Here is a 12350-nt window from a genome sequence, read left to right on the forward strand (position 1 = left end):
CTGTGTATTTCAGTGACTGGCTGCTTAATGCCCAGACCATGAATAAATCTAGATGCTAACGTTTGCTCCATTGGAACAATTACAAATAAAAACAAAACAAAAAGTAACGTAATAACCAGACAAAGAAATAAAAGTAAGAATGAAATCTTTGAATAAATATTAGCCAGATTTGACCACTTCCTTCATCTGCAATACATGATGTTGGGTTGGACGTGTTAGACCCATGACTCGTATACTAAACATGACATCTGCTACACTGTGCATATTTTGGCAGTAATGTTGGTGAAAAATTGCCACTGTAGAGTATAGATGGCGTCACCAGAGCCAGGAATGAAAACTGTACCCTTTGATAATCAAACTGCTCTCTGTGCCATCCCATGGCTGTAGTTATTTCAATGAAATAGTAATTCCTAACTCTGTCAGCAGTGATCTGAAGGTAGATTTCCTTGTTCTCAGAAAATTGTGGAAATTCAGATCTGCCAACGGATCATACTACTTGTTCTTAGTATCTATTGATGTTGGTGAATGATGGTTCTTCAGTAAACATAAATCCAAGTGAAAGAGAAAATATTAAAAGAGCGACAAGGGTGAAAAGTAAGAAAGAGTTAAGAAACTTTTGCTCAGTGAAAAAGGTGGAAACTTTTGATAAATAACCGTTCACTTCTTTAGTTAATGAAAGGAAAAGCCTCGTTCTTTCAGGTTGCTTGCCACCTGTGCGCAACTTGAATTTCCTGGGAGGAAGTAGAAGTCAAAAAATGGGGAGAGAGGAAGGGAGGATAGCAAAGCAAAGCAGAGCTGTGCTCTGCTCCATTTCCTTCCATTTGCTTGCTTTGCTCTTTAATCTTTGCAGCAGCTCATAGGGGTGTTAACAGGGCTGGCAAACACAGCTGGCGTATCCTGCCTACCTGACCCATTTGTCCTTCAGTACCAGTGCCACACTATTATAAATGGTTGTAAAGTACTTCTAGTTCATAAAATTTTCCAGAAATATTTGCTTCAGTATAACCTTTCAGTTTAAATACAGTGCAGACAGCAGGCTAGGTGAAATCCATGGCTACAGAAGTATGTTTGAAAGTCTCTAGGCCACAAGTCCATTTCTCATGCCAAGAGAGGAAAATTTGTATAAACTGGAAACAGAAATAAAAGGAGGTCAGGGATGAAGCAGGAGAAAGGAAAAGAGGAGTTACAGAAAGGCAGAAAAAAAAGACATATATTGATTTAAAAAATGCAATCTTGTAGTCAGCTGTTATTGCATTTTAACCTTATCTTCAAAAACAGTCTTGGAAAAGCATAGTTTGTGTCTTGGAAATTGCTTTGCAGGAGCAACTTGTTGATACCATACATACAATTATTATTAGTTAATAGTAATTTATATTAAATATGTAATAGATATTAGTTAAATAGTTTTTTAAATAGATATTATTGTATCTTCCTGTAATACTTTGTGGTAGGTATGGTACAGGTATAGAAGAAAACACAAACTCTGATTGTGACATGTTGGAATCTAAGTAAAATTAACAAGTTTATTACGACATAAGGAGGTACAGATTAGTAGAAGCTGAAAGCAGAAGTTATAGTGCCTGTGCTCATGCTAAATATTCTCTGTGAGACATTCATCACTCCAGGTTTCATAACAGAAGATAAAAATGTGTATACTGCGCCATGAGAGTACATCCAAATATTGTCTCAGCAATATCAGCTTGTTTTAAACAAACGTGCTCTTTGTTGTGTAAATGATCTATTTTCATTTCTTTTCTTGAAAATACTATGTCTGTTTCTCTGTAGAATGTGACTTCTTGCCTTCTACTCTGAATCCTTTGTGAAAGTAATTCAGGATTTTTAATATCCTGTCAGAGCATCAGATTCAACCAAAAGTTTTAGAATTGCATTGGGTAATCATAATTGAAATAGTTAATCTCCCATATTTTTCATTCTGACCTTACATTAAAAATTACCAGTCTTACATTTATATTAAATATCGTGCTGATTATAAAGCTTATGAAGGCTTATACTATTTTGTGATGTAGAAAAAGCTACAACTCAGCATCTACAGGACAAACAGACACATCAAAGAGACCACTACAATGAATGATATTGTGACCAACAGTATCTGAACAGAGACCAGGGATGGAAGGAGAAGGAAGCAACTAGAAGACCTGTGGTTTTCAGCTGAGAAGCCCTAACAGCTCTTTGCACCTTGTGATATGGTGCTTGCCCAGGAAAATTCAAATGATGACTTTTACTTATTACAAAGTGTACTCTCTGTGTACTATTTATCTATTTATTTATTTACTTATTAATACACACTATTAGAGCATTTTAGAGCATGCTAGATGTGAATGGAGCAACATCTTATCATCAAGCAGTTCAACTTCTCTTGCAGAAGGAGTGAAAAAACATTTCTCCTGAGATTTCAAAACCAGTGGCTTTCTTAATCTTTTTCACACTTCAGCTCAACTTTCAGCCATGTAGATGAGCAAGAAGGTATGCGTGTGTTCCTCTGTGTTTTCATTGTGAGTAAGCTCAATGCTATTTCACCCAGATGTTTCTGTACTGTGATATGGGTGGAAAGTTCACAACATTCATTTGGCTTCAGAGATCCACAGCTTAATATGAGCAAACCACCAGCTGGAGTGTTAATCTGCTCTAACATCTCCTGATATCCACGGACAGATTTGCCTTACTATCGCATTTTGCTGAAGATAGTCCTTCTTGGTCCTTAGTACCTAGAAAGTAAACTTTGATTATGCTAAAGAAACAATTGGCAGAGAAAAAACCAGACAGGAATGAAAGCAGTGCAGGCAAAAGCCTGAAAAAACCTGTCTAGGGTTCAGGGGTAAAGAAATGGAAAAGCCCAGTGTTGGAATACTGGAATACAGTTGTCTAAGTTTTCCATATAAAAGTCATCAAAACAAGGATCTGAATATTTTTTAAAATTCAGACCAATATCAGAATTGTCACAAAGTAGAATTGAAGCAAAAATATCCCCAGAGATCTACAAATAATGACTGAATTTGGCCTTGAGGCTGTTTCTTATTGATCTGGAGAATAACAGCCTCCTTCCCCACTACCGTGGAGATTATAATTCACACTCCATAATCATGTTTCCTAACTAATTAACTACTTTAACTTAGGTACATTTATATCTTCATTAGCTTGCTTTTTTTCCCCTCCTCGAGATTCAGGCACCTCCCCTTTGTTTTATTAACTTCATGACTCTCTTCACGTTTTCTTTTCTTTCCTAACTGACATTCAGCCATTTAATGAGATTTCATTCAGAAATATTGCTTTCCTGAATTCTTTGACCTTCTCTGCTTTTTCTTCTTCATAGCAGGCCAGCCTCCACTCTTTCAAGTGCACTCTGAGCTTTAACACATAGATGTTAATAAAAAAAAATCCATCAAAACTAGCAGATTTGGGGCAGGCTTGTTCCTACATCAGGTTGGAAGCACATGTGTAGAGCAGAGCCATCATACTAAGGGTAAAATCTTGACTTTTTCCAGCCTTCCTCTGATCCTGAGCAAAGCACTTAAAAACTTGGCACCTTGAGCTCCTCCTGCTCTCACGATACTCATAAGGTAATGATAGTACTCACTGACTTAAATCAATTGAAGTCTTACAAGGAAAACTGTTATACAGCTTCTGGACAGTGCTATTCCACCTCAAGATGGTCTCATAGCATGACCTAGGACATCATAATTATTAACGTGCACCACATAAGATGTTTAAAACCTGCAGCATTATGTTGCTCTTCAGATTAGTGTCATCTCACAGTACCTACCTGAGTCTGAGATGGCGGCCTTCAGGGGCCTCTGAGCAAAGGGAAGGCAGTCTGATGTCATTGATGGGAGGGGAGTGAGTACAGTGTGGGGAGAACACAAAGGTAAAAACCATCGTTAGTGCTTTAGAGGCAAGCTATGCAGCAGTATCCTGTAACAAATCAAGGAGTTAATGTTTTCCCTGTGGACCATGATGGCATAGAAGTGTACTGCACTATGGGTTCAGGGATGTGCAGACTGCCCCAGGCTAGCTGGAGCTAGGTAGGAGTTGACCCATGAATCAATTTCCTTTTCGGTCTGCTGGAGCTTTCATGTTATCCTAGCCCCAACTGCTTGTTTTCTCCAGCAGGTGAATGAACACAGTCCAAAGAGAAAGCTTCTCATGGACCTTTCATCATCCATATGTTCAGTGCAAGGAAATCTTTGATAATGACATTATCAGAAGATGGCAAAGGAAAAGCAAGTAAGATTTGACAAGAAAAAGCCAGAATCCATTTCCTGTTCAAAGGATGCCATTGGAGTCCTGATATCCATTGCAATGCTTTTCCAGTAGGATGTCTGGTCAGGGGAAAAGTAGGTGAAGTGACTCTCAGCAGGATGGTAAAGTTCTTTTTATATTCTTTCTCTTTTTCCTTCAGAATGGTTTCTTTCTGTAAGAATGCAAAGTAAAGCCAAATGTCTCTAAGGTATCATTTCAACACACTTCCAATCTGTAATGATGGCTCCAATTGCCAAAATATTTAAAAGAGCTCTGAAAGTTAGAGCAGATTTAAAAGCTTTTCTCAGGCCTGAAGAACCAGATTATGGTATTGTTGTGGAAACCTTTAGAATAGGACCATAAAAAGGGCAGGGATGAAATCTTGCCTCTTTTTCTACTAAATAATCCCTTTCAGGAAGTCCATCGCAAGCTGCATTTAAAAATATTTTGGCACCTGCCTTTAGCATTTATCTTATTTTCCTTCAAGTTGTTTCTGTCAGCTAAAATAGTCCTTCCAGTGTCTGAATCTATGCTAGATTCATTAACCTTTCTGTTGATGCAAAACCAAAGTTTTTGAAGACCTTTCCTTATATCTCAGCTTTTTAATGTATCTAATTGAGGATTTTTTTTTTAATCTTTCACTCTCAAGCTATATTATGTAGATAACAGCAACTTAAGTTAGTGCTGGGTTGCTATTTTCCTTTTAGGTGGAAGATAGTTCTGAGACCTGTTTGATAAGCCAGTGCACTAACAGGAAGAGGGAGAGGGTAATATGACTCCCTCATTGCCAGGCCTAAGCTGCGGGCTCAGGTGGTGTACATCTCAGTCATGCCTTGGCTTATATGCAAATCCCAGGCATGCCTCAGTTATGTGTCATAATCACACTTTTCTCCCCTTTTCCTTTGTTTCTAGTGGGAGAAATTCCAGGCTTCTGGGCTGGAAAGATACTGTACTCCAAGAAACCCCTTGGCTTCAGCGGTCAGGAGACCTGATATACTCACCTGATCTTATGCTATGAGTTTAATGCCAGCTCTCAGGGAGAGAAATGCTTCTTCTGCTTCTCATATCTCTGTAGCCTCTTAGCTGAGCTTTCTATTCGCTGTGCCCTTCACCTTCTTCACCAGTACAAACCCAGCACTGAAAACCCATTTTAATGAAGGTGAAGGAGTAGATAGAATCTGATGGAAATGAGTGATTGGAAACCACTGAAGATGAGGGTTGTTGTACTTAGGTAATGCTGAAGTCTTCAATATTGGGATGTTGATGTTAAAGTCCAGCATGCACTTTACCAATGTATTTATGTCAGCCTATGTAGAGGTTGCTTTTTTTCTTTTTCTTTTTTTAAAGACTAATATTCCTATCATATCTTTAATTTGATTGTCCTAGTACTTTTTCTTTAGAAGTTAATCTGGTACAAAAACAGTGGAAGCACCACTTTTGGCAGAGGATTAAAGCAAATGAAAACAGACTCCACCTTGTTGAAATTGATCCCTTAGAAGAATTTCAAAGGAGTTATCAAAACTTGATAGGAGGCTTTGATTAGGCAGGCCATGATAGCCAGATAAAACAGACATTATTGTTTTAATGCAGCCATTCAAAAAATGTAAGAACAAGGAAACAATTATAAGTTTTGGAGTATAAAGACAATTCCTATACAATTACAGCTGTATGAGAATGACATTTTTACTGTTATACTTGTTTCCCGACGTGTCAGTACATATATGGGGAGTGGATTGCTGACTAGACATTCCCAGTGACACTGCTATAGAAAAGAACATAAATTTATCACTACAATAAGAGGTAAGTTCCAACCACAACAGGCAATTACAGGATCACAGAATGGCTGAGGTTGGCAGGGACCTCTGGGTCTATCTGGTCCAACCTCTGCTCAAGCAGGGTCACCCAGAGCAGAAGACAAAAGGCCACATCCAGGCGGCTTTTGGAGATCGTCAAGGAATAGATCCCACAGCCTCTGGGCAAACTGTGCCAGTGCTTTATCACCTGCACAGTACAGAAGCATGCCTGTTATTCAGGAGAAACCTCTTTTGTTTCAGTTTGTGCCCACTGCCTCTTTCCCTGACACTAGGGACAACTGACTTAATGTGCACTGATGAGATTCCCTCTTAGACTCCTTGTATCTAAATTCTCAACCTAGTTCCAGCTTTCTCAGACTTTCTTCACAAATGATGTGCTCCATTCTCTTAATCATCTTAGCAGTTGTAATTTGATCATCCGTATAATTTGATGGTAATGAAAACGAGAAGAGCTGGCTATGAAGATGTAGCAGAAGGGCAGCAAGTATGGCAAAAATTGGAGGAATTCACTATTAGGAAAAGAAGAGGCAAGACTCAACATATTCAGGGTCCATAAATAAGAGCTAATAAAGGTAAAGCTCAAGAAAAAGGGAGCTAAGGAGACACAGTGGGTCTTCCAAAAAGCTCATCTAAAGACACAAGCAGGGCAAGTTTGGAACCCAAAGAGAAGTTATCAGTACGTTGAGAGGGATCTTTGATACTGGAATAAACTATTCAAATGATGGAATGAAGAACTGTAGGATTAAGCTTGCCAAAGATAAGCAGCTGGAAGATACTTCAGGAGTGCTGGAGAACAGAGTTAGGAATCAAAGATATTGTGAAAAATTGGAGAAATCGTCAAAATGATAGTCTAAAATTCAGTAGAATAAGGGTAGGTTATCACTAGGAACACACACTAAGGTAGCAGCATCTGGTCAGGGAACAGATCTTCAGAATGAAGATGGACCAAAAATGTCATAATATTGAAGAAGGTAAACTGTATTCTGAGATGTACATGTGAAATATAATTTAATAATCAAGCAGAATAGAGCATCTAGTGCTGAGCAGCAGCTTTGCAGGAACATATAGATGACTGGAGGAAGTTCAAAGCAGCAAGAGTTTATCAGAGAGCTAGAAACAAATATGCATGATGATAAGATGATTTATATAGGACTCTTTAACTGAAGAAAGACAAGGCTGAGCATTGAGGTAGGCTAACGATCTTTCAAGTATGTAAAATTTAGTTCCAAAGACTGAGGTAATATCTCAAGTGAGTAAGGCAAGAAATGATCAGCCCAGATCACAGCAAGAAAGATTCTGACTAAACAGTGGTATGAAGCAAGAGGAATTGCAAAGCATTGGAACAGATTGCCTGAGAAAACGATGAAATCATGGTCAGCAGTGGTCTTTAAAAACAGCTCATGATAGGTATTGATTTCCTCCTTGTGCTTAGACACTGCTTTCCTTACAACTTGATCACAGTTCTGAAGTTGTAACCAAAGAAAGAATGCTTCATTCATTGCAATAAATTATCAAACAATGTTGGCAGATTAAGTGCAGAAATAAAACAGAAAGTAATGTGAAGAAAGGAGATACAGGAAAATCAAATGAGGATGAAGCACTGAAGGCTTAAGGAGAGGGGATATGTAACATCACTAAAGCAGGGATCCAGGAAAAGGAAGGGCGAGATTTATTCTTGTGAGTAAAGGTACGATCAACAGATATTTGTTCACAAGTGTGCTCTGCTCAGAGATACTTGGAAACATGAGCTGAAGTTAGAAAATTATGTACTTGTTGGCATTTTCTCAAGAAGAAAACACTTCTCAGATTTGGCCAGAATGTTGCCTGCTGAATATCTTCATCCTGAATACTGTAAATGCTGTAAATCTTATTCAGCAGTGGATTAAAGCAAAGCAAATGTCTTTCTGAAGAACTTCGATCTGGGTTTGTCTATTCTCCACTGTGTGATTGATGGCAGAGCCAATGCCTGCTCCTGGGCATATTTACGAGAGTTCTGATCAAATCCATATGCTCATCAAATTCAAAGGGCGTTTCTCTCACCGCTTCTTATGATCCATCCTGCAACTGGAAGGAGCAAGACAGTGACCGCTTCTTTGAGTCTGTATAACTCTGAGGATTCATATGTTGCATGTCACACATATCTTAAAAAGTATAAAACCTCAAGTTTAATTCCCAAGCTGGAATTTTCTAGCTTGTTTTTTATATTTATCTTCTGATATAACCAAAAGATAAATCCCGTTCCTCTTCCTGCCTTGCCTGACATCTCTCTAGCAACAGTTGTGCATTGGACATACTGCTGAAGGCACAATTCTAACATTATTGCATGCGTATTATGAGCAGAAAATGTTTTCCTGAGAAACATGTTTCTGAAAGGAATTACCTTCAGTCCATAGTTACTTCTTCAAAACAATGCCATCCCACACTGGTTATAGAATTAAGATTACACAATTCACGTCAGTGAAATATTAATATTACTGATTGAATTATGTGCAATTAAAGATTTTAAGGATGCATATCTTAGTTGTTTCCATATTGCTAATAATCTTTAGACAAAATCATGTTCTTGGAATTATAGTTTGCCATTTAGTAAATTCTAGTGAGAACTCTAATGCTGAAGAGGATTGCATCAAGAATCTCATCAAAATCACTCCTTGCTTTGTGTTTGTGTTTTACTTTTGAGTCCTAAGTCATAATCCATAATCCATAAATAGTGGGGGGATACCAAGTACTTGCAGTTTAAGTACCTGTTGGCTAGTGCATGGGAAGTGTTTCTGGTTGGGTTAAAAAAACACAGGGAGGTAATATACAAGATGCAAACTCAGTTGCAAAGTACTGAAAGCAAACTGTGCTTAAGCAACTTTCTCTTGTAGTTCTGTGCAAGACAAAGAAATAAAATCGATATGAACATTTTCTTATAGTTACGTGGCCAGTCTTGGTTAGTTTAGGTTTCATTAAAGATTGAAAGAAAATGGGAATAAAGGAATAAGTGTTGAACTAAGATAAAACAAAATAAGATTTATACTGTCTTTTTGTCTTGCATTTCTTTTTTCTGGCTCTTGTTTTAACATTTTTTTCCTAATGTTCTGATAAGCAAAATGCTACTGCCGTTTTGAGGAGACACAAACTCATTCCATTATGACACAGCAGCTATGACAACCTCTTTTATTGTTGCTTAATGGTGTGTTCAAGAATGTCAACACAGCTTGCAAATATTTCTGGTTTTGCTGTTTCAGGGACGTGAAAACAGCGGCCTCAATTGTACAGAAGCATTGTTCAGAAGAGTTTAATACTTTGGGAGCATTTCTTGGCACCCATGTGCCTGACGATATGCGTAGTAATAAACTGACCACTGGTCTTTGAAAAGATAGTTTTAAACTCTTTAGTATAGTCAAGTAAACTATACTCAATAAAATAAAGATGCCATTTAATTGGATATGGAGACTAAACACTTGACAAATAGTTGACTTTTCAGTTCTCATTCACAAAATCACAGAAAAACCCTCAGCTCACCATGACCGGTGTTTTCCATTTGAAATGGCTGTGTATGATTGCCGACTTTGATATGAAATGACTCCTGAATGGCTTTCGTGAATGTGGTGCCAAATCATAAAAATTGCCATAATAAATGACACACTTATCAGCAGTTTTCAGCAGTAAGAGGAAGGAATTTGCTGGACATGATAGGTGAAATGTGTCTCTGGAAATAGAGTTTAAAAAGATTAGGGAAAGTTATTATCTGTTCTCTCAAACATTGTTTGAAAAAAATGTAATAAGTCATAGGATCATAGGAAAATTCATATTGGAAGGGAACTCGGGAGGTCTCTAGCCTAACCTCGTGCTCAAAGCAGGGTCAGCTCTGAGGTCAGACCAGACTGTTCAAGGCTTCGAGCAAATCCAGTCAGGGCTGAAGCCTTCCTAGAATGGGCACTGCACAGCCTCAAGGTAATCTCCTCCATTGCCTGTCTGCCCTCGTAGAGAAAAAGTTCCAGCTTATACTCAGTCTGAAATTCTCCTCTTTCAACTTATGCCCAAATTCTCTTATCTACTCACCAGGTAAAGCTGTGGAAAGCCTGGCTGCCCATCTTCTTGATGGCCATCTTAGAAGCACTTGGGACTACTGTCAGGTTCCCTCCAGGCTGCCTTATCTCCAGCTAAACCAGCCCATCTTCCCCAGCTCTTTCTCAAGGACAAGTGCTCCTGCCCCCACCATCCAGTTACCTTCAGCTGAATTCCCTCCAGTCTGTCAACATCTTTCCTGTGTTGGGGGACTCAGAATTGGATCTCATTAATATATCTCAAAATCAGAAAATGATTCTGATGTTCATCTTCTCTAGTGCAAAAGAGAAGCACACAAGGTCACCCTCTGAGCCCTTCATAATGTAAATCAAGTCTCAGGTTGGGTACCACAGGCTTTGATTCTTGATCTAGGGTAATGGAGTTCAAAGTCATTTTCTTTCATTCCAAGTAGATGTTTCTTTTCCAATTCTTACACTCATACCACTTCGTTCTAGACCTTTGTTATAAAATCAGTTCAGATTCTGTCTTCCAGTGGTACTGCAAATGTCCACTTTCAACTCTCTTTTCAATAACCTACATCTCTGATCCAAACAGAAGTCTTTCTCTGCATCATCTAACCTTGAAAGTGGGAGATGGAGCAGTATACAAATAATAGTGTTTCCAAATAATGCAAAGAAGGGACTGTGGAAGAGAAATGCCAGCTCTTATTAGGAAATAAATGTCTTACTGTATATAACAGGTTACTGACTTTTTAATTGCATAGAACCACAGTATGGCTGAGGTTGGAAATGACCTCCGGAAGTCATCTAATCCAACCCCTCTGCTCAAGCATGGGCACCCAGAGCAGCAAGCTCAGGGCCACATCCAGGTGGCTTTTGAAGGCAGATCTCCAAGGAGGAGACTCCGTAGCCTCTGGGAACCCTGTGCCAGTGCTCAGCCGCCCGCACAGCACAAAGGTGTTTCCTGATGTTCAGAGGGATCCTCCCGTGTTCCAGCTTGTACCTACCACTGTTTGTACTGGCACTGGGCACCACTGAGAAGAGCCTGGCTCTGTTCTCTTTGCATCCTCCCTTCAGGTATTTATAGACCCCTCCCTGAGCCTCCTCTTCTCCAAGCTAAAATGTTCCAGCTCCCTCATCCTTTCTTCATGGGAGGGACACTCATCTTCAAGGCCCTTCACTGGACTCCCTCCAATGTGACCATATCTTCCTGGGGGCCCCAGAACTTGATACAGCACTCAAGGTGTGGCCTCATCAGTGCTGAGTAGAGTGAAAGGATCTCCTGTCCTGATATGTTGGTGATGCTGTGTCCAATGCAGTCAAGGATGCCATTAGCCTTCTTTGCAGCAAGGGCACGATACTGGTTTATAATCAGCTTGGTGTCCACCACGATCTCCAGATCCTTTTCTGTCAAGCTGCTTTCCAGCTGGGTGGCCCTCAGCTTATATTCATGCATGAGATTGCACCTTCTGAAGGAATTTAGCAATCCTTGACGGATTTCCCTTTGTGGTGTTAAGAAATGGATATAGGTATTTCCCAATTCCCTTACCTGATTAAAGTGCCTAGAGGATTACATAGAAGCTGTGCAGTACTAGATTCCGGAGCAGTAGTTAAATATTGCTTTGGTTATAGTTACATTGTTCCATACTCTTCCAGCAGGACACTTTTCCCCCCAGAACTGCAACCAACAGAAACACAAGGAAAAGAACTTACTATCCATTATGAACTTTGTCTACCTCTTTTTTTTTTAAGAATAATATAATACAGTGGCACCCACTTTGAGTATGTTTTCCCATCAGTGCTCTATCAGCTCTGAAAACTGCTTTTGTTTGGATATTGTTATTATCTGCTAGAGACTGATAGGAATGTGGAGTCACTCACGGAGAAAGGGAAACATGGTTCTCATTCAGAAAGAATGCAGTTTCATCCACGCATTTTGCAGCACAGTTGTATTTGAAGTAGAGCTGCAGGATCTTGTGGCAGTAAAAATCATTGTGATTTATAGGAAAATGTCACTCCGGCTGTCTCCTCTATAAAGGCTTTTTACTACTCTTGTTGAATATAAATCAGAATTATGTGGCCAACAAAATGATGGTTTTGGCAAAATGTTGTGAAGACAAAAAATAAATGAGTTTGAATTGTCTTGGCTTTACCCTACAGAGAGATATTACTGGAATTTATTGCCTTGCCAACATCAATATCCCTGTCCTTAAAAATAGGTGTGTGTTTGTAACTGTACGTCTAAATTCATATCCAAGTTAAT

This window comes from Cyrtonyx montezumae, unplaced genomic scaffold (genome assembly GCF_038088225.1).
Source record: "Cyrtonyx montezumae isolate F1298 unplaced genomic scaffold, pur_monq_1.0 scaffold_8, whole genome shotgun sequence".
Classification (NCBI taxonomy): domain Eukaryota; kingdom Metazoa; phylum Chordata; class Aves; order Galliformes; family Odontophoridae; genus Cyrtonyx; species Cyrtonyx montezumae.